Here is a 23,891-nt window from a genome sequence, read left to right as displayed (position 1 = left end):
GAACCCTGGTGGAAGGGACCTTACCAAGGGCTCCAGAACACTGACACTGCTGCAGAGCCAAAGGACATTGAGCCCGGGTACACATCTCATGGCCAAAGAAGGATTTCCCTGACTCCTGGTCCAGAGCAGACCCTGGAGGCCTTGAGGCAAAATTGACAAGGTAGAGAAGTAGCTGACATCGAAGTCCACAGCTTCTACCAAAGAGACCAGTTCAAGATCTCATACTGGAATTGAACATGAAACCATATTGTCCTCTTTCTCCTTTCCTCTGGCATGGACTTGGAGAGATAACATCTTCATGCACATCTCTCAGAGCATTTTAAGGGGAGTAGCTCTCAGACTGCTGGATTTGCCATCAAAGGTTCCGATGTATCCATGGTCCTGGAGACCCCTGGTTTTCCCTGGAATCAATTTCTCTTCCATCCCCAATGTCACTGTGAACCATAATTCACACCCCTTGGAAGTTCCTTACCAAGTTCAACTCTTAGAGCCAGAACATCCTGTGACTTATTTTTACCATTCTCCAATTATATCTCTATGTGCCTAATCAGACACAGACACCTATGTAAACCATAGCATGCTTGCTCCTCGCATTGTTCTGATTACCTAGTATGGATGAGTTCCTTTGCACTAAATGATCTCACCAGAAGCACTCACCTCTGCATGGTATTTAGAATGACTCTTTATTTCAAGCTCGGGGATTTTCTTCTCATATGTGCTGCAAACCTATCTGACCCCTGGCTTGAGCAATAAATGCAGTAATCCTTAATGGCAGTACCTTAGCTGAGGTGGCTTGTGACCTGATTGGGTTTATCTTTGTCCATGGTAGTTACCATGGGCCTGTGAATATCTGGATAGTGGGCTCTTCCTACCCGTGCCCCCAACTTTGCACAATGATCTGAGTCATCTCAGTAGCCAACTCCCCTGGATTTTACATCATTAAGTTAAAAGGGAATTCCCAGGAGGCATTCATGACTCAGGACTCACTCCCTTTGGCAGGGCCATACTCCTCTGGTTAGGACTAAATGTAAAGGAGAACATGATCAGAAATGTCTCATAAGTCCGGAAAATATTGCAGAATTTGTTGCTAAGACGATAGCTGCCCAACAAAGATCCTTAGACTCTCTGGCTCAAGTTGTTCTTGACCATAGGATAGCCCTCAATTATCTTTCAGCTGAGCAAGGATGTGTCTGTCCATGGCCAACACCACCTGCTGCACCTGAATTAACACTTTTGGGGAAGTTGGCACTCAATGACAGAAAAATACTTAGCTGCTCCAAGTTATTTGGTTTTTAAAAAGTGAATCCATCAGAAAGGTCTTTCTTTGACTTATTTTAAGAGTTTGATTGGCTTGAGTCTTGGGGACTTTGGCTCTGCAGTATACTCCAAACATTGGGAATTATCTTGACTGTAATAACCATGGTCATCTCCCTGGTGTGTTGTATTCTCTCAAAAGGTTTAAATGTGTGTTCATACCAATAATCATCAAGCAAATATCTCCTTGAGGACTGAAACACCCAAAAAAATAAATAAATAGAGGAACAAAGAGAATGGCCAAGTTAAAAACTATGACCTTAAAAAAAAAAAAATCTATGACCTTGACATTGTGATCTGTGACTATCACAAAAATCAGGCAAAATGTGCCAGGACCTGTGGTCACCATACAGAGGATGGACAGAAGTTGTGAGTACCACAGAGCATAGCTGAGAGTGGCACTAATGCCTTCAAAGTTGATCATATCTCTTAGTTAAGCTGAGAGTCTGATCAAAAGAGGGGAATTGTTAAAAAGGAGACAATAAGCCCAAAATGGAGTCACTTGTGCTAAGTCAGCAACCAAGACTTAATACCTATCCTAACTGCAGTTTCAGCCTCACCAGGAATGTGACCTTTAGCCCATAGACCTAGAATTACCTGGTCAGCACCAGTGAGGTAATCTACCCTGTAAGCCCTTCCGCTCCCCTCAGTAGGGTGACCTTGCCTGAAACAACACATTCTTTGCTAATAATTTCCTTTTTCCTCCCCTGTTCCACCTCTAAAAACCTTCCTTTCCTACAGCTTGGCAGGGCTCCCTTCTACTACAAGATGGGATAGTGTCTGATTCATAAATCACTGAAGAAAGCCAATTTGATCTTTAGGGATACTCAGCTGAAATTCTGTTGTTTAACAAGTGCAACAAAACAATTATAGAATTCATCAGCCCTGGGGCATTTGGCAAGCTCTGCTTTTAAGAACCATGACACAGATAAGGAAAAGCAGGAATGGTGACTCAACCGAGAGGGTCAGTGTTGCAAGCAGTGTGAGATCAGGCTTGGTTGTTTTTTCCTTCAATCTTCACCCATGAACTTGTGTCTTGTTAGTCTAACATAGCTTCTAAAGAACTGGATGTATGTCCCCAGCATAATATGGAAGAAGATAAATCTCCTCCTTTCTGCTGATGACACAGTTTAACTGCCATGAACCAAGAATGACCTCTAGGATTTAACCACAACCAGGAAGAATGACTCCAGTTGAATTACCCCAGACCTACAGTCATTGTCTTAGTAGACACTCTCCAAAACTCAATGGGATGCTGCTCTGTAAGTTCATGAGCAAGTCAACTTATAAAACTCAGCCATCCTGGCTGGTTCCTCAGGGTCCTTAGCTTCTCCAACCACATAAAAGGAGGGGTCTTCAAGGTCTTCTTGGACCTCCCCAGTGACAGCAAGCAGTAAGACTTTCTCTGAAGACATTTCAGACCTAGACTGTCTGGCAGACTCAATAGAGCATAAAACTTGGGCTCTCATCAAAGACCACATTTAAAGTTATTCCAGTTTCAAAGATACTTCCTAAGAGAAATCTTAGATTTTTTTCTTCAAAGGCCTCCCCATGTTGAGGACACCAGCCTCCCCCTCCTTGGCATTGAGAGGCAGGATTGGTCCTGCTGCCCTAATCTCTGGACTCCCAAGTGCATGGACTTGTTCCCTGTCAGATACATGGAGTTAATTATTAATTAAATGCAGAGCCCAAGTCCTTCTCAGGAGCACAGACAAACCTCCACCACTGAGAGAACTAAGGACTCGTTTTAGACACAGGCTGCCCCTTCTTCCTCGTGCTCCTTTTTTTTTTTTTTTTAAGATTTATTTATTTATTTATTTATTTATTTATTTATTTATTTATTTATTTATTTATTATGATAGAGAGAGGCAGAGACACAGGAGGAGGGAGAAGCAGGCTCCATGCTGGGAGCCAGACGCGGGACTCGATCCCGGGACCCCAGGATCGCACCCTGGGCCAAAGGCAGGTGCTAAACTGCTGAACCACCCAGGGATCCCCCCTCGTGCTCCTCTTATATTTAATATTTGTGTCAAGTTAGAATATCAGGCTACATACCTGAATCACGTAAGTTTAACTTCATCCAGAGGCCTCACTCCTCAGTTACGCTTTCATGCCATGCCTAGTCCTTTCATAAAGGTCTACTATAAGAAATAGTCATAAGAACCCACAAAACAAATAACCCAATTTAAAAAATGGGCAGAAGACATGAACAGACATTTCCCCAAAGAAGACATCCAGATGGCCAACAGACACATGAAAAGATGCTCACCATCCTCATTATCAGGGAAATGCAAAGCAAAGCTACAATGAGTTATTGCCTCACACCTGTCAGAATGGCTAAAATCAATAACACAAGACGCAACAGGTGTTGGAGAGGATGTGGAGAAAAAGGAGCCCTCGAGCACTGCTGGCGGGAATGCAAACTGGTGCCGCCACTGTGGAAAACAATATGGAGAGTCCTTAAAAAGTTAAAAACAGTTATTGCATCCAATAACTGCACTACTGGGTATTTATCCAAAATACACAGAAACACTAATTCAAAAGGATATATGCACCCCAGTTTTACTGCAGCATCATTTATAACAGCCAAGCTATAGAAACAGCCAAGTTTCCATTGACTAATGAGTGGATAAAGAAGATGTGGTATATGTAATATATAATATAAAATGGAATATTGGGCAGCCTGGGTGGCTCAGTGGTTTAGCACTACCTTCAGCCCAGGGCGTGATCCTGGAGACCTGGGATTGAGTCCCACATCGGGCTTCCAGTATGGAGCCTGCTTCTCCCTCTGCCTGTGTCTCTGCCTTTCTCTCTCTGTGTGTCTTGTGAATAAATAAAAAAATAAATCTTAAAAAAATAAAATGGAATATTATCCATAAAGAATAATGAAATGTTACCCATTTGCAACGACATGGATGGAGCTAGAGAGTATAATGTCAAGCAAAAGAAGTCAAAAACAAATACTATGATTTCACTCATATGTGAAATTTAAGAAACAAAACACATGAGCAAAGGGAAAAGAGAGAGAGAGCGAGAAAGGCAAACCAAGAAACTTTTAACTGTAGAGAACACACTGATGGGGGGCCGGGGGGGAGTGCACCTGTCATGATGAGCACCAGGTGCTGAATCACTATATTGTACATCTGAAACTAATATTACATTGCAGGTTAATGATACTGGAATTAAAATTTAAAAAATTTAATAATAAAAAAAGGGAACAGTCATAAGAAAACAGCCCTGGAGTTTCTTATAAAAACACTGTTGAGACTTCATCTCATGTTACAAACATTCTCCCACACTTGAAGTCCAAGACAATTTTATTTTAATAATTAACTGCCAGAAAGCATTTGGTCAATCCCAAGGAATTGAAATAGTTCCTATTTTCTGATAATGGAGACCATGACATAATGTTCCCCCATTTTTTTCCTCCATCTTCTGGAATGCTCAGAACCAAATTTAAGACTCATTCCACAAGTGTTGCCTATTCTCCTGCACATGTTTTCTTCTTCCTCTTTCTAATTTATTTTGCTATGTGGTTAACTTTGGGGCATAGAGGCCCTACATCACAGACCATCTGTTTTGAAAATAGATACTGTATTTTCAAAAGTAGTCATTAACAGATGCCCGGGTGGTGCAGTTGGTTGAGCGTCCGACTCTTGGTTTTGGCTCAGGCCATGATCTCAGAGTCATGAGATTGAGCCCCGTGTCGTGTTGGGCTCTGCGGGGAATCTGCTTGAGATTCTTTCTCTCCCTCTGCCCCTCCCCACATTCAATCGCACATGTACTATCTCTCTAGAAAGAAAGAAAGAGTCATTAACAGTAACTTTGATGTACCCAGTGGGAAGAAAGAGGCAAATGAGATAGAGGAACCCCCTGCTTCCTGCAGTACATTTGTCCTCTGCCCACAAGAGATGGCTCTGCCGCTGTCAGGTCCTCCTGCCTCTGCTTCTCTCCCCTCACCTCCTCTTGCCCTATCAGTCCACCTTTTTATCACTGAGGCCCAAAGCAGAGCCAAGGTCATTTTCGTTCCCTGATCTAAATTCACACTGGAGAACATGAGTGCACGTTTGCTTCCAGAGCGTCCCAAGCCAGTGGCCCAGGATGCTCACTCCATCAGTGGCTCCCGTGGATCTCCCCAGGGCTAGTTGTGCCTCGTCTCCCAGGGGTGTGCAGACAGTCAAATGGAAGAGTGGGCTTTTGTCGGGGCTTCCTGGCCAAAGCCCTTACTCAGGTGCAGCAGCCCATCCTTGCCCAGTGTGAGACCAGTCTGTGGGACACACTGACGTTCCTCCGTAAGATACTGAAATGTCTTACCCCTAAAAGGTGACCATTAGCAAAGGGCATCATGATAGATGGTGGAACATCTCGGAGCTAACTGTGTAATTACAAAGTCCTTTCCAAAAAAAATAAAAAATAAAATAAAATAAAATAAAAAAAAAAAAAACAAAGTCCTTTCCAAGAAAATAGAGCGAGTCTCTAATACAACCTCTACGAACATTCCAGGAAATATGTTGGAAGGTTCTAGGCAAGGGGGCGGGGAGGTAAAAAGCAAACATATCATTACCAGAAAAACAAAACAACCCACTAAAGGATCATAAACGCACTCGGTGGCTCAGGCTTGCCTCGCCTCCAAGAGAGCTGGTGCGTCTGGAGGAAGAGGTCACAGAGCCTGGTTTTGGTTGTTCCACAAACCCAACCCCATGCCGCCTCCAGGACTCAGTAAACAGCATGACTTGGAGAAGGAGAAAAGCAAAAGTGGGCGTCAGTCGTTTAAGCAGAGGGGAAGGAAGGGCAAGGTCACTGCTTCGCCGTCCGGCTCTGAGCGCAACGGAGTTGACGCCGGAGATGCCTAACGCTCGGTCTCCACTGCTGAAAGGCAAGAGAAATGCAGTGTAAAATCACTCGGAGGGGGAAGCCCCCTCTCGCTGGCAAGAGGCTTGAGGGGGCCTTAGGGGGCCCAGCTCCAGCAGCTTCACCCCGTCAGAGGCTGTGCAGGTCGGTACACGGTCTGTACTGAGGGGTGGGCAGCTTTGCAAATGGAACTGCAGTTCTGCAGGAGAAGAGCCAGAGCCCTGGAAGGAAGACCCCCTGGGGCCTAAGGGATGAGGAAGTCCCTGAGGGGTGAGGCCCTGAGGGCTCACCCCTAGGCCCAGCCATGCTCCCAGCTGCATCCACCTCTCTGGCCCCTTACCCACCTGTCCAGGTGATCACTGAACTGCAGCCTCAGGGGGAGCTCCCAGGCCAGGCGGGGAGGGAAGTGGGGCCTCTGGGAACACCTCCCTCCGCCTAGCAGGCCGGGCTGGGCTGAGCTGGGTGGGCTGGGTGGGCTGGGTGCTCTGGCTCGGGATCCAGACCCAGGCTGATTCCAGTCACAATCAAACCGAATGGATTTGACATCTTTCCTGCAGGCCAACGTGACCTGGACCAAGTCTTTTTTAATGGTCTTTGGTTTCCAAACACCTGCCTTTCCTCAAAGTGACTTCATAAGGAAAAGAGAGAGGAAAGAACAGTAACACACAACAAGAGATTACTTCATAATAGCAATAATAACAGAGGTCGGGGCTCCTGCTAAAACCTACATCCCTCCAATGGCTCCCCTACCTCACTCAGAGAAAAAGCCAGACCTTTCCAAAATCAGCTCCTCTGTCAGCCCCTCACCCTTTCCTATTGCTCTCCTCCCACTTTTCTCCAGCCACACTGATTTCTGCTGTCAACCTCACTTCATTTTTTAGAAAAAGATTTTATTTATTTATTTGAGAGAGAGAGAGAGAGCACGAGAGGGGGAGGGACACAGGGAGAAGCAGACTGACCGCCGAGCAGGAAGCCAGACGCAGGACTCAATCCCAGGGACTCCAGGATCATGACCTGAGCTGAAGGCAGATGCTTCTCCCACTGAGCCACCCAGGCACCCCTCAACCCCACTTTCTAGGCACTTGAATTTGCTCTTCCTTCTCCCTGGAATGCTCTTCCTATAATCTTCTCATGGGTCCCTCCATCACTTCCCCTCCCATGGCCGCTATGTCTAAAATTGCACACACACCGAGATCCTTCCTTCTTACCTGTTTTTCTCCTCAGCCCTCAGCACGATTCAACACTTTACCTCTTACTTGTTTATTTTATATCCCCAACCCCACCAGAACACAAGCTCCGTGAAGAAAGGGATTTTGTCTAGCCTTATGTTCATTTCTTTCCCGTTGTTGAATTCCTGGCACCTGCAACAATGCTCAGAACATGGTAGCACTCAGGAAATATTTGTTAAGCAAATGAAGACAATTATTATAGACCTTAAATATGAGGGCACATTCTTATCATCGTGGTATCTGGCCACTTGGAGCTGTTTGTTTTCTTTGGTTCTAGGCCATTGAATATTGTTGCCCAGAGAGCCACCATTGTAGATTGGAAAGTCACCGCCTGAGAATCAGAGAGAGCTTGTTTCTCACGATCTCATTGACTCTGTGAGACTCAGGTAATCCCCTCAAACTTCCCTGGACAAATCCTCACTCAACTGTAAATAACAATTATAGAAACAGTAACAGCTATCACTTTTGAGCACTTGCTAATGTCTCAGACACTGCGCTGATTACCTCCTGAGGTTCCTGTGGGAAGCACAGGAGGCAAATACTGCTATTATGTCGAACTTGCAGATAAGATAAATGAATTCTCAGAGGCAGTAAGTCCTTTACCAAAGAGTGATAGCAAGGCCGCCAGAAAGCTGGGGTTTAAAGCAAGATAGTCATACTCCACAGTCCACACAGTTGTTACTAGATAACATGATTTCCCTCGGAAAGAGGCATTTGAGCTAATAACCCCTGTTGCTGTAAGACTTTCTCTCTACCCACCAATTCATCTATCCATCCACCCACCCTCATATCCATCCAATCATCTATCCGTCCACCCACCTACCTGTCCATGCATCAGTCTATCTGTTCATCCATCCATCCATCCATTCATCCAATATCCACACATCCATCTGTCCATCCATTCATTCTTTCACCTGCTGACCTGAGGGCCATGAGTTATTGATGATTTAGTAAAATACTTCCTTCTAGTCAGAGAAGCCACTCATAGTGCATGCTCTACTGGCAGTCAGTTCCTGGTGACATTTTCGTACTCAAAGAACAGTACTCGATGACTCCATTAGCTATACCAATAACTTGGAATTTAAGATGACAGAAAACTGGACAGAAAAACAAACAAACATAAAATCCAACCAGACAAGAAACACAAGAGCTAACATTTGGTGGAGGGGAAGCAGAGAGGAACTGTCACATTTTCAAGCACAGAGAGTTTGGGAATTGGCCATGCCTTCCGATATATTCCATGTCTGAATTTCTTTTTAAGTAAAGATTAGTAAAAACACAAAATGTAGTTTGAAAGGACAAATAAAAACCATTAGCATCCTCTGCAGATGTTTATTACAGGCAGTTACAAGCACATACTCTTCTACATCATACTGCATGCTCGGGGGAACCCCAGGAAAGTAAAAGCTGTACCCTGGAAGAGCTTTCATATCTTGAAAGGAGGTAAAACATATTCTTTAGCATAAAAAGTTGGTGGGGAAGGGTACCAAGGAGTGGTACAGACATCAAGGGTGGAGAAGTTTACATGTCAGGAAGATTGCACGTGGCAGTGATAGGTCTATACGGAAGGAAGAAATCATCTGACTTGGTCCGTCAGAAAGGAAAGCCTGGCTCCCCAGGGGCTGATGGTCAAGTCCTGCCTGGATGGCATCCCTGCCAGCCTCATCCTTTCCTATAGTAGCAGGCTCAGCAGCCCGGAGAACTGTCCCCTGGAAAGCTCCCTGTCACCACACATTCAACCCTTAAGGCCAGGGGCATGAAAGCAGGGTGCCTACTGCATCTGCATCCCGTGAAGCTGAGCCCTGGCCTGAGGGTGCCCCAGGAGCTGCCCTGAACCAGGAGTCCTGGTGCTCACACCAGAGTCCAGGGCCCACTCCGAACCCTGTGCTTTGCGTACATTAGCTGGGATTCTATTTCACTTGTTTTCCAACCCCTCACCAAGTTCCCATTATATCCTGCCAAAAGAACACAGTGGAGTTCAAAATAACACCCTCACCTACTTCCATGAAGACATTTTTTTATTATTTCAGAGTAAATGAAGCTATTAAAGGATGTGGTAAGATGTTTTTCCTACCAGACTTAGATTCCTTTAAGGGCTGGTATCTTCATGTCTTCTTGCAGCCCCTAGGCCTGATATATTCTGGCCATTTGAGGGCATACTGCAGACATGCGTATTTTTGTTTGTTTAGTAAAACAGCTTTACTGAGATTCACATACCGTATGATTCACCCATTTAAAGTGTACACTTTAGTGTTTTTTTTTTCTTAGTGTATTCATGGGTAAATGCAAACATCACCATAGTGAATTTTAGAACATTTCCTCCACCTCAAGGAGAAATCCTGTATCCTTTAGCTATCGACACCCTATCCTCTTATGCCTTCAGCCCAAAACAACCACCAATCTACTTTCTTTCTCTATAGATTTGCCTATTCTGGACATTTTGTACAAATGGAACCATGCAATATGTGGGGTTTTATCATTGACTTCTTGCAATTAGCATGTTTTCAGGGCTCATCCATGTGGTAGCAAGTATCAGTGTTTTATCCTTTTTATGGCTGAATATATGCCATTGTACAGATGGACCACATTGTGTTCATCCATTTAGCAACTGATGGACGTTGGTTTTTTGCTACCTTTTGACAATCGTGGGTAATCTTGCTATAGAACTAACACACAAGTATCTGTAAGGACATTTGTTTTCATTTCCCTTGGGTATTTACCCAAGGGTGGAATTGCTGGGTTGGTATGGTAACTCTGAGTTAAGAGTTTGAGGAACTGCCAGACTGTTTTTTGAACCGGCCGCACCATTTTACCTCCCCACCAACCGTACATGGAAGTTCTGATTTCCCCACATCCTCACCAACGCTGGTTATTGTCTGACACATAGATATGTCTTGAGTGATGTCCCAGGGATGACTAAGGTTGAGAGACTCCCACAGGATTTATGAAGAAGTGGGTTCAGACTCAAGGTGGGCATCATTCCCACAGTCCTCAGCCTTCCCTGTGTCTCCAGGGTGGCTGCGGGAGAGTGACAGCCCAGCTGACTTCTACTCTGTATTGGTCCCCATCTTGAGATCTTATCAGGCTTTGCTCACTTTCACCATTCCCCATTTCTGGACCCCCTCCTCCTAGTCTGTCCTCAGACCTCAGTTCACACCTCAAGGCTTCCTGCTTTTGAAACCCCCTTTTGTGCATTCAAGCCTGGGGCAGCCCTGACATTCCCCTGATTGACACACTGAGGACACAAAGACACACGCACAGCTCTACCTGATAAATCAGCAAGGTGGGTCTCCCCATTTGACTCCTACCACCCCAACCCCCCTGCCACACACACCCTCTAGTGGAGACAGAATGAGCAATATGGGAAAATCAGCACATGTTTCCATCTGAACAGGAGATGGCTAACAGCTCTGTAGCAGGATGAGATCTGAGCAGATCCAGGAAGAATGAGAAGTAGAGGTTACAGGGACTCACAGCCAAGTGCACTCAGTGTCTCCATCTGCCCATGAAATCAGCGTGTGGCAGAGGACTTCAGGGTAGGTGAGCACTCTCAGAATCACGTACTCCACTGTAGCCCACCAGGAGGAGAGTCAGCAGAGATTGCTGAATGTATTATTTTGCAAAAGGAATTCAAACTTTCGGGATTTTAATATCAACTCATGTTTCCCTTTTTAAAAACCATTAAGGCTGATAAATTTTTTTAATAATAGTTTTGTAATTGATCTCTGGTTCTATTAATCTCTCTGTACTAACAAAAGTTACAAAGAAAAGTTGGCTGGCACTCTCATGCACCGTCCCACAGTGACCAAGGCCGCCTGCAACCTTAGCTGCCCTATGGAAAGTGAGCAATCTGGAAACAAAGAAGACGGTCTTAATCCATGAGAAAATTTTGCCACCAAATTTCCCATGAAATATCCCTTAGAGTGGTAATTCTATAGGACGGTAATAGGTATGAAATAACAAAAGAGCCCTCTGCGCAAACAAGCTTATAAATCACAGATTAAAAAGTTTGAATAGGCTTATTTACTGCAGCATTTTTTGTAACTTTTAATACTGCAATGTGAATTATGAATCTCCAGAAGGAGAATATAATATGTGATAGTTCCCAAACTCACAGAAACCATATTTTATTTTATTTTTATTTTTTTAGAAACCATATTTTAAAGCACATCTAGAGGTACATTTCACAGAGCACACCTTCAGTCTATGGCATACAGCGGTGCACAGAAAGCACACATGGTTCAAGTTCATGACGCCTCCCAAGTGAAAGGATGGAGGATGGGTACTCCCTGTGTGTGGGGCTCAGCTCGCCCGTCCACTCTGCCTCTATAATATGATTGCAGAATACATATTCTGTAATTCTATTGTTTGGAGGGTACTGATTCACTGATTTTGTTAACTTCACGTGGCACGATTTATACTCATGTATTGCCTTTTGCTGTTGTGTTTCAAACACCCGTTGTAAAGAAACTTGGATTTGTTTTTGCTTTCCTTCCACAAAGCATTTGAGAGTAATCTCCCCACCCCTGGGATCTCTACAGGGCCATTCAGAGTTGGAACACTGGACGGTGACATTGAACTCTGTGCCCAGTCACTTGGCCGCCGTGACCTTTACATGTCATTCCCAGAAAGGCATGATGGGGAACTGTCAACACCCAGGAGAAGCTTCGTTTTTCTTAGTAAAGAACAGAAGGCAGAGTGGTGGCTCTAAATGCTAATTGCCATTATGGTAGCATCAGACCAACTCCACTGGGCCCCAGCCTATGAGGAAGAGCTTCCATTTTGATGAACCCAGAGAAATCCGTGTGAAGAAACATGGAACTCGTGAAACTGGTAGAGGGCACAAGCCTGGGGAGAGAGTTCAATACAGTAAAGGACTGTCTTACTGTCTTACTTTCCTGGGGCTGCCCTGACAGAGTGCCAGGAACTGGGTGGCTTACAACAGGAACATATTCTCTCGCAGTTCTGAAGGCCAGAAATCCAAAACCAAGCAGTTGGCAGGACCACCCTCATTCTGAAGGCTGACAGGACGATCTTTCCTTGCCTCTGCTTAGCTTCTGATGATTGTCATCAGCCTTGGCTTGCAATTATATCACATCTATCTCTGCCTCCATCAACATATCACATTTTCCCTGTGTCTGCGTCTGTGTCAAATTTTCCTCTTCTCTAATCACTGGTAGGATTACCAGTGATTAGATTGAGGCTTACAATATTCCAGTGTCACCTCATATTAATTTGATTGTATCTTCTAAGATTCGATTTCTGAATGAAGTCCCAGTCACCAGCACAAAAGGTTAGGACTTGAAACTATCATTTGGGAGGATATAATCCAACTCTGTGCAATGGCCAAGACAAGGTCTATAAAGAAATGATAACTAGAGAAAGCGTCAATACACAGAAATAAATTTAATAGTGATCATTTAAAAGTAATTACTTGGAAAAAAAATAAAAGTAATTACTTGGGTTCAGAAATGCATCTAAATATGTAGATAATAAGAAAGATATAACCTGAAGAAACATGTATGTGAACATTCTTAGATCTTCCTGAGATTTTGGAGGACTGCAAAGTTCCTATGAATTAAGTCTACAATGTACTTGCTAAAAGTGCCAGCTTGACATGAGCACAGCATCTAGATTAAAGGGCGTGGTCCCTTCAGTTCACCCTCAGAAAGTGCAAATTCTAAGTGCCAGCAATGTCTAAGAACACCAAGCCTTAAGAAAGACACTGGCAGGCTGGAGGGTGTTCAAAGGGCATCTCTAGGAAAGCCCCCAAACCCATGATTCATGAGAAACAATAGAAAGAACAGGTGAAAATATGGGAGGGAAATACTTCAGGAGAACAAGAGAGCCAACTTCAAATATTGGTGGGCAAACATGCGGGGCGGACTTTGGACTAAGTTCTTATGCCTATAGAATAATATATAATAATAATAATATAGGCTCAGTGGCAGCAGGGAGGTGGGTGTGGGTTCAATATATTACCCAGTTTGGAAGCTGTTGGCATAGATAAGCATTCAGGTGGAAGGTGGGTGAGCCTTCATGTGAGATTCATGTGAAAGAGAGCCTTCGTCTCTAAGATCCTGTCATCATTCTTGGTTTCAGGAGAGAATAAAACATTGCTGGAGCTGGGATGTCTACCAACTTGGCCCATTGGGGCTCCTGGTACTTGTCGCTCACACTCTGGGCTCTCTCCCCAGAGAACCGCTTTGGATGACAGCCTGTTGGTCCAAGGGGCCCAGAGGAGCCAGTGTAATTTAGCAAGACAGCCAAGTCTCCTACTTATTTGAGTCTTTTATCAACAAAAATGAAGGTGAGGGAGCAGATCGATAACCCAAAAGTTCACGTTTAATACTGTGGATGTTGGGAAATTCAACTGAATTTTGTTAAAACCAATCAAGTGCCCCTTAAGGACTGTATCTCCAGGCTTGGGGCTAAACATTCTGCTAAAATAATCAGGATAAGCTCCCCCCAACCCTGACTGATGAGGAAGGGATGAGGATGGGGGCTCAAGGGAGGGATGTCGGAGGTAGGGCGATTTCCAGCAGTGCCCTCACAGACGGTCAGGAGCTCAAGAGATCTGGAAGCTACGAAGATTCCCAAAGACAGACTGACGACATAAATGCATAAATAATAAGCTGGATCCACCTGAATGTTATCACCTAGCTCTTATCTGTTCAACATACTGGGACTTAAGAAGGTTTTATTTTTTTTAATTTTTTAATTTTATTTATTTTTTCCTTTTTCTTTTTAATTAGTTCATTTATTTATTCATGAGAGACAGAGAGAGAGAAAGAGAGAGAGAGAGAGAGAGAGAGAGGCAGAGACACAGGCAGAGGGAGAAGCAGGCTCCATGCAGGGAGCCCGATGTGGGACTCGATCCCGGGACTCCAGGATCACACGCTGGGCTGAAGACGGCGCTCAGCCACTGAACCACTGGGGCTTCCCTCTGAGAAGGTTTTAAAAAGTCATTCCATCCTAGAGAAAGGGACTAATCCCAACAGTCTGAGACATCATAGGGGCATAAATACATGATCAAAGGAAATGAAGGAACGAGAGTGAGTGCGTGAATCCCTCCCTCCATGGGCTAGAAATGGTGGAGGTGGGAGCATTGAACTGAAGAGAAGAGGAGGCTGAGTCTCTGGGCTCACATAGGACCTGCCGGTGGCTGCCTGGAGCTAACACGTCCCCTCGGTGACCTCTGGCTCGGACACCAGACGTGCAGAAGGGCAGACAGGTGACGGACAGGAAGTCGGCAGCCACTTGTAGTTACTCCCTCTCAAACAAGACGTCATGGGTGGGCTTTGGTGTATTTAAGACAGGGAATCTACACTCGTGGGCTCCCCTACTTCTCATTGTCATTTGCTTGTTCTTGTCTCTGCCTTTTTTAAACTGTCTGCCCCCTTGCCCTCCATGCGCTTCTTTGGGCCAAAGCAACAGAGCTTCTCTCTCTTCCAGGTGGACAGTGAACCCACTGAGGAAAGGCTGCTGAAGGCCTCCCCAGGGCACAGGGCGGGTAGGTCCACTGTGCTTCCCCCAGCTCATAGTTATATTGCCTTTCAGTCAGAGAAGGAGGAATGATAATATTCATGACCTGTAGGGTAAAGAGAAACAGACCCTGGCCTTGCTGGGGGTGGTGCCCTAGAGGGACACAGGTCTCTGGGCAGACAACGCACCAGACGCCCATTGTCCCAGTGATCTGGCTCCTGTGCACCGACCTCAAGGAGCCTCCTGGGACGTGGGCACTTGGGGATGGTCTGTCTTCTGTGACTGTGACTGTGTCTCCGGAGCTGGATTCAGAGGCTGGATTGCCAAGACCCTGTCTTACATCTAGGTTTTCTTCCGCGAAATGTTCACCCCAGTGGCTGTTCATTATTTAGCCCTCACCTTGGGGCGGAGGTAGATGCCTGGGATCTGGAACCTGAGAACAGTCCAGATCACTCACAGGCCGCATGACCACCCTGGACAGTGAACCAGTCTGCCCACCGCACTCACCCCACTTGCCGGTATCAGCGGTCCTGCCCGAGGCCGCTGGCGTGGGCGTCCCAGAAGCCTACTTTAGATTCTCCTTCTCTCCTAGGGTCCGTGCACAGGACAGACAACGAGGAGAAGAATGTCACACTGGGCCTGAATGTCCTACTCTTGGGCTGAGGCTGCCATTGGAGGTCACGAGCGATCTGGGAAGGAGCTTCAGAGAATGGAGCCTGGGCTGGTGGCGGCAGAGACCTGAGACCGTGCTGTCCAGAGGCAGAGGGAGGATGTCCTGATGTCCTCAGCTTATATCCGCAAGTTGGGTCTCTGAGATTTTGCCCTTAGAATTGCCCTGTGTCTTGAGCTAGGACACCGACCTCCCTACACCTCGGCCCTTCTGTTTTGGAAAGGATGAGCCTGAGAGGTAGTGGGGGTGGGAGGGGTGGTCATTGCAGCCCTGACTCAGTGTCTGGAACAGAGCCGGGTCCCTGTGGCTGCCCTTACCTCCTCCCGTTGATGCTCTAAATGTGGGGTCAGCACACATTTTCCGTTAAGGGCAGACGGCACATATTTCTGGCTTCCGGGACCCTCTAGCCTCTGAAGCAATTAATCATCCCTGTCATTGCAGCGTGAAAACAGCCATAGACAACCTGTAAACAGCTGAGTGTGGCTGCATTCCAATAAAACTTTATTTATAAAAACAAAGGATGGGCTGGATTTGGCCCACAGGCTATAATTTGCTGACTCTTGCCTTAAATGAACTCTACCTCTCCCCGGAGTGGGTATTTTTTCCCCTTCGCCTTCTAACCACATGCCCTGCGGTGCTATCTAAATGCATCTCAAGCAGGTGTACTGGGGCTACCAGGTCAAGTACAGGGCACCCAGTTAAAATTGGATTTCAGAGAAGCAACCAGTAATTTGTCTAGTAGCCCCATAACCCACATCTCGCGTGGGCCACGCTCAGACATTCGGTGTTACCTGGGCACCCTCTATTTTTATTTGCTAAATCAACCATCCCCTAGGTGCATGGGACGTTGGTGTGGGAAGCAGCACGCAGTGTGAACATGGCTGCAGAGGAGCTTTCTACCAACACCCCAGGGGGTGCTCTCTCCCTCGGAGCCTCGTCGTGGGTTTAGTGGGGCTGGAGATGGGGAGAAGGAAGTGTCAGCTGGGGAGGGCAGGGCTCGGCCTCCAGCCCCTGTGACTTCACAGGTCATCAGCCTGGGGACGTGAGCCAGGCCGGCCAGCCCAGCTCGCAGCCTCGAATGACCCCGACCCCCCCACGGGCCTGCTGAGCCACCGTCCTCGCTGCCCAGACGGGCAGGGCCCATTCCCTGGCCAGGTTCACAGTCCAGCAGCAGCTTCCGACTTACAGATCCTCGTGTGTGTAACAGCCGTACCCGTGTGCTCTGTTTCTGAGCCATGGAAGGGTCACGAACCCTCTTACCACCTCTGCTTATTCTTCTCCATTAGTGTTGACCTAATGATTTCAACGTGCCATGCGACTGGTTGAAAACTGTGATGTTTAAAAAATAACGAATTATAAATACGCTAGACTGGAAGCCTAACGACACATTTCAGTGATGCCACAACTCACCTCTTCACTGGTACAGCAAGGTTGCCGGGGAGATGCTATTATTATTTCCACGTTTCAGTTGGGGAAACTGAGGCACGTGTCCATACACAGGTGCACACAGTCAGCAGGGGAGGCAGGCCTGGAACTCACCGGGTTCGCCACACTACGCCCTCAGAAAGTTGCCTGAGCACACTCACGGTATTTTTCTATACAGTATCCTGCTCCTGATAGTTTAACTGTGGCATTCGCTTCTTTGTATTATTATACAAAATGCTTAAAACGTAAAAGGAAAAGGTTACCACCAAATATAATTTTTAACTTCATGGTTTATTACCTCATTGCTGTTCTTACATTCTGGAGAGACTTCTGTGCCCATATGTGTCTATATACGTAGGTAAACCCTTGGCAAATATATGTATTTAACAAAATTGAGGGCAGCCCGGGTGGCTCAGAGGTGTAGCGCCGCCTTCAGCCCAGGGTGTGATCCTGGAAACCCGGGATCGAGTCCCACGTCGGGCTCCCTGCGTGCAGCCTGCTTCTCCCTCTGCCTGTGTCTCTGCCTCTCTCTGCATCTCTCTGTGTCTCTCATGGATAAATGAATAAAATCTTTAAAAAATTTAATAAAATCGAGACATGCCCCCTTAACTTTCTGATTTGCAATCCGAAGGCCTCCTGCTCGTTAGCGGCCCAGCCCCCGGTGTACGCACAGCTCCACGAGGCTGGGGTGCGGCCTGTCCGGTGCGGAGCCGCATTTACACCTGCAACAGAGTCCGCGGGGTGGAAGTGGGTCCGCCCTCCTCTTCCCACGGTCCGCAGTGCGCCGGCCCCGAGGAGCTGCAGGCAGGCAGGGCCCCGAGACGGTGCGGCCCAGGGCCCGCCGCGATCATGCCGCCACCAGGTCCTTCTGCGATCGGTGCTCTGGGCCCACGCGGGCAGTGGGACCCACTGCCGCCCCGGCTTCCTCGGCCCACTCCCATTCCCACTCCCACTCCCACTCCCACCCGCTGGCTGCTCCCTTCAGGCCTCTTTCCTCTGTCCCCAGGGTCGGTGTCCCCTCACCGCACAGGCCTTCTCTGACCTGGACCACAAGAAGCGGGTGCCACCTGTGTCGGCCTCGCCACCACCTGCCGGTCACCCCCGGCCTGGCCGCCCAGTCCCCAGAGCTCCCGACCTCCACTTCTGCCTCTTCCTCCACACGCCATCTCTGCACAGGAAGGTCAAGGTCCCAGACGCTGCACCGGGGCTGCGGCCCGTCCTGCACTCATGGGCCGCAGGTCACAGTGACAGCAGCGGCCGGCGGATGACAGGAGCCCGGGGAAGCACCAGTTCCCAGGCCTGCTGTTCGGGTGCTGTTCGGGGTCCTCAATCACAGGGGCCCCGCTCACTCGCCAGAGTAGATCCCCCGACAAAGGGACTGGGGGTGCGAGTGGGAGAGGAGAGCCAGGCAAGAGGGAAGGGAGTGCTCAGCCCATCCGGGGGCTGGGGGGTGGGGGGTGGGGGGAAGCTGCTCCCTGTGAAGGGCTCGCAGGACAGAAGCACAGGAAGGGCTGCTGGGCCCTGGGCCCAACCCGTCCGCACCCGCCCGCTCGGCCCTCGTCCAGGGCTCTGAGCTCCGGCGACAGCGGCACAGGCAAGAGCAGGGCGCCCGGGGCCCACTCTGTACCCGGAGTGTCCGCGACGCCCCAGCGCCCGGGTCTGAGTCCCACCCAAGAGTCGCCGCGGGGGAGCAAGAGCAAGCTCCGTAGGCCCTCAGGTCGCTGCCCCCGCGCAGCAGGCGGGAGCACGAACCTCTCCAGGTGCATTAGGTCACGACATAATTGACAAGGCCTGTCGGTTTGCATCGTGTGTTCGCACCTACTCCCCCAGCCCCGTCTCCATCCACTTCTCTGCACTGGCGACTTCTTCTTGTTTATGCCTAAATCCTAGTTCAGGGCTGGGAAAACAGCTCAGTTTTGCTGAACCCCCGGCCACATGGGCGACAGCAATCTCGTGCCTCCATCCAGGCCAGAAACCCACACTCCCACAGCACCCCCACCCCCGCCTGCCTCCATCCCACCCTGTGCTCCGCAGACCCCGCTGGGGGGCTGCACGAAGCAGGTGACACTGTCACCAGGCCACCCCAGTAGGGCCCGTCCTAATGGCGGGTTGGAATTCGCGGTTTAGACAAAGCTTCTCCTTCTCCAGGAAGGTGCCTTCAATCACAGGGGCCCGCTCACTCGCTGAGAGTAGATCCCACGACAAAGGGGGTGGGGGTGCGGCATTCTCAGGGGTCCCCCGCACCCCCCAGCCCAAATCAGGGGAAAGTGCCTTCCTCGGCAGACCTCGCCCCGAGCTGCCTTCCTCGTCACAGAGCACAGGGGCGCCTTTCCTGGAGCTGTTTGTTTTCTCCAGCGCGATGCTTATTGAAACCAGCATTTATTTTTCTGACGGGAGCCTGAAAGACGGGAGGGGACCGTGGAGACCACGAAACATGTCGCAGTCACAAAAGCTGCAGGGCCGCCTGACGCGCTGACTATACAATCAATCTCTACGTGGTTTACTCCATACACAGAGTCTGGAACAAATCGCAATATTTAATGCACAATTATGGTTTTCAATAAATTGCTCCCAGATGGCTCAGGAAAACAGCATTAAGCAGAAAACAAGAAATGATCAGATTTTAATGAATGTTTGTTTCCTTTGCCTTGTTTCCTTCATAAACCCTAGTTGAATCTGTGGTTCAAGAGTGAATCAGCTGCAGCGACGTGTGTGCGTGTATCTATGCAGAAGGCGTCAGACACACGTGTGTGTCTAGTCCCCACGAATGCAAATGCAACGAGCGTACATGGGTATCGTGCAGCTACATGTATAAATTTCATTTATTTGGCACATTTTATGTACGAGGCATTGCGCTTGATCATGTGAACCACATTCCGCCGCACGGGGCAAGAAAGAGGAGAGTGTTCCCATTTTAGAGACGAGACCGTTGAGGCTCTAAGAAGTTGACCTGTCCAAGGTCACCACAAAGCTGGTGCTAGAAGTAATACGTGACCCACGGCCTGTGCCCTCTCCACGGTGTCACATCGCCCCTGAATAACAGTCAGTAGATCGGAGGGACAGAAGGTGTGGCATTAGACTCCAGGGCAACACGCCGCGCTGGTGCACGCTCTTACGCCTTTGAACTCTGTCCCTGGGGCATCTTGTGCTCCCACACCTCTGCACGCTGCACCTCTGCACGGCCAGCTGCCTCTCATCGCACTGAGTTTAAATAAGTTTAAATGTCACATCCTGAGCACCAGCCTCCTCCATCATGTCAGCCTGTTTATTCCCTCGTCACAACTGTATTCCTACTTAATGATCATCCCGCCCACCTTAAAACATAAACTCCATGAGGTCCGGGTCTTTTCTCTGCGGCTCATTGTTAAACCCCTGGCACCTAAATGTTTACTCAATAAATAAGCTGGAGTCGCATTGGTCTCTCCCGGGCCGTACACTCCACGTGCGAGGCTTCTGGGGACGCATACAGACACCCCTCCCGGCGGCCTCTGGGCCCCTCTGGTTGAGGCAAGGCTGATGTGAGCCATGCCTCCCTCTCCACGTGGGTCTTGCGTCCAGCATTCTGGGCCCTCTGTGTTTTTCTTGCCCTGAGAAGTGGGCACATGTGGGGTGAAATGCTGGCAGTGAACACCTGTGCCAGGATGTGAGCAAAACCCTGCTTCTAATCATGTCAGATTGAATCAGAGGGAGAGGCTGCTCCCGTGCAGACTCGTGCCTCCTCCTAGCTGAGAACAATGCCTTAGCCCCCCCATCAGCAGCACACGTGTTTGTAATTAAGCACCACATGCATGCAGGCAACGTGTGCCAAGCAGCCTGGATGGGGTGATTCCTACCACACAAAACACCCGAGCTCAGGTGAGTGCTTGTGGGCATCCTGAGGGCAGGTTTTCCGGGGTCACATGGACATCTCTGGGAGTGTTTTGCACTAACTGTGCCAGGTCCACGTCTGTCCCCATGGTGTCTTCTGGCACCCGGAGGACAGGTACAGATGTGACCCAGCAGCTTCATATGACAGCTGGTGTGGCAGAAAGAGCAAGCTCTGGGGGCCTGATGAAACCAGGTGTATCTTGACCCTGCCACTCACAGGACGTGTGACTTCGGACACTCTCTTCACCTTCTGAGAGAAGAACTTGCTCCTCTGCTGAGTGGGTGACACAATTACGCCCTCAGAGATGTGCGGTGAAGATCATACCACCCAGGGCCTGGTACCCATGACAGGCCGACTCAACCCTAATCTGCTCCCCCAGGTATAAAGCACCTGTGGAAATGCCAGGTATGAGCAGGTCCACAAACAACCACATTTCCTCTCTGTTCTTCGGAGTTAGAAACTTGTGCTCTGTCACAGAGAAGGAGCCCAAAGGCCCACACAGCGTGACGGTCAAGTGACTGCCCATTCCCTGCTGAGTCCCCAGCAGAGAGGACGACCACCCCCTCACACAGCCAAGGAGCCCAGTGCCTCGAAAAGAAACAGAGAATCAGGCTGCTTTGCAAGGTCAGGGGTCTCCAGACTGTCCCTCGAGCCACCAAGGAGGGAAGTAAACACAAGTGCGTTTGCTTTCTATGCTGACTTCCACCCCAGGTCCCTCCTGGGAGTCTGGACTCTGACTCACCTCTGCAGCCTGTCACCTCTGCTCAATGATACAGATGGATGGCTCCAAGCGTGCTCACCTAGCAGGCTCTCTGCCCATCAGCTGCTTCCAGGACTCAGTGGTGAGCCCCCGGATTCCAGAACCATGAGAAATCTGAAGGCAGGAGAGGGCAAAAGGCTAATGAGGGCCGCTGTTTTAGAAAAGTAAGCAATAGGAGCGAACCTGGGTGGCTCAGTGGTTGAGCATCTGACTTCGGCTCAGGCCGTGATCCCGGGGTCCTGGGACCAAGTCCTCCATCAGGCTCCCAGCAGAAAGCCTGCTTCTCCTTCAGCCTATGTCTCTGCCTCTCTCTGTATCTCTCATGAATAAATAAATAAAATTAAAAAAAAAAAAAGAAAAGTAAGCAATAACAGGAATAACTATTGTTTATTATAGCCATGAGAAGGTATCAACATATGATTATGGATCAACTCTTACTATGTGCAGGAACGTTCACCATCATTCTTAATCCTTGCCATGGTCTTCTGAGGGAGGTGCTATCATGGTTATTCTCACTTGATAATGAAACCAAGGTCAAAAGAGGTCAAACAATCCACATGATGTTGTCTATGTAGCAGGCAGTAGACATGGTAAGATTTGATCTTGGGCACCTTACCTCTCCAAGCCCAGTCTTCAACCAACAGAAGCCATGTTTTGTGGAAATTTGTTGGAAACACAGAGTCTTGGGGCCCACTAAGACCCACTGAATCAGAATCTGCCTTTTGATACGATGCTAGGTGATTTGTGTGCACACCGTGGAGGAAGAAGCTGCCCCAAGAGTCAGACTCCAGAATCCACCCTCTGAGCCACTCCCATGCTGGGCTCCCTCTTGTACACACTCATCCACGTACCAAGTCCCTCAGTCATTCCTTCTTCGGTACATGGTATTGAATGCCCACCACGTGTGAGATGTTCCGCTGGATTCTGGGAACACGTATAATGTGAAAAAAAAAAAAAAAAGCCTTTAGCCTAGAATCCATTTCACTCCAAGTGAGGCAACAACAGAAAATCCTCTCATCTGTGAAAAAGTAATTACCTAAGAAAGTATAATGACATTCTACTCGGAGACATTGTTACCTAACTTAGTTTAAATGCTATGAAAAATGCCATATTGTCTCATCTTAATTTATTTTCAACCTATGGTAGCACCAGCCACAGATCTTGAAATTATAAAATACATTTCACATGAGTGCTAAAAAGAATGATAAGAGTTTCATGGAAAAAAAAAAGAGTTTCATGGAAAAAAAACAAACACAGGAAAACAGGGCCACCATCTTGAAGACACTTCCAACAGCCAGATCTGGAACAGTGTGAGCAAAAAAATTAATGATATCGATGACTCATAACCCACAGAATAAAACAAATATCTGTTGGCTCATACTGATTTAAAGAAATAATTACAAACATAATTAAGTGGGAGAAGACCAGCTCTTCCTTACTCTACAGTTTGAATTAATGAATGCAGAAGGAATAGAAGATAGAAACAGGAAATCGCCATTTTGCAACAACACAGGAATAATTGTCACACACACAAATCGTTGATGGTTATGAATACTAGCGGGCAAAAGGATAATGAGAAACAGGACATTGAGTAGTCTCGAGTTATCCCACACAAAATACCTACTAAATGCACGCATACCAATTAGTAACTTGACGGTGGAGAAACTTGGCAGATACCACCTTAGCCAAGTGATCCAGATTAATCCCACCAGCAATGAGACGTATCGACGCTGTGTGCCTCCTGCTATGATTCACTGCAAAGGACCATTAGCGTTCTTGCAGTATTCTTGCCAAAAGTGCGTAACCTCAATCTAATAACGAGGAAACAGAAAAACCCAAACCGAGGAACACTCTACAGAGAACAAACAAAACGAATAGGCCAATACTCTTAGAAATAATATTGACATAAAAATGTCATAAGAGACAACGAAAGGCTGAAAGAAATGTCCCAGATTGGAAATGGCTAAGGAACATGGTGATAAATCCTAGATTGGAAAACGGATCTCTGGGGACAGTTAGTAAAATTTGAATAAGCTTTGTATATTAGTTAATAGAGTTATATCAACAGTAAGTTCCTGGTTTTGATAACTGCAATATGATTTTGTAAGACCTTCACATTGGGGAAGTGGGGAAGAGTATTCAGGAACTCTGTGTACTATTTTTTACCATTTTGTCATCCTAAAACTTTTTAAAAAATAAAAAAAAATAGTTTTGAATATGTGCTTCATGTGAGTAGACTCAAGAGCTGCCAGACTGAGCGGCCTGACAGGAGCCTCGTTCATGGCAATT

This window comes from Canis lupus, chromosome 24 (assembly GCF_048164855.1).
Source record: "Canis lupus baileyi chromosome 24, mCanLup2.hap1, whole genome shotgun sequence".
Classification (NCBI taxonomy): domain Eukaryota; kingdom Metazoa; phylum Chordata; class Mammalia; order Carnivora; family Canidae; genus Canis; species Canis lupus.
The sequence above is the reverse complement of the archived record's forward strand: the minus strand, read 5'-3'. Positions refer to the sequence as shown.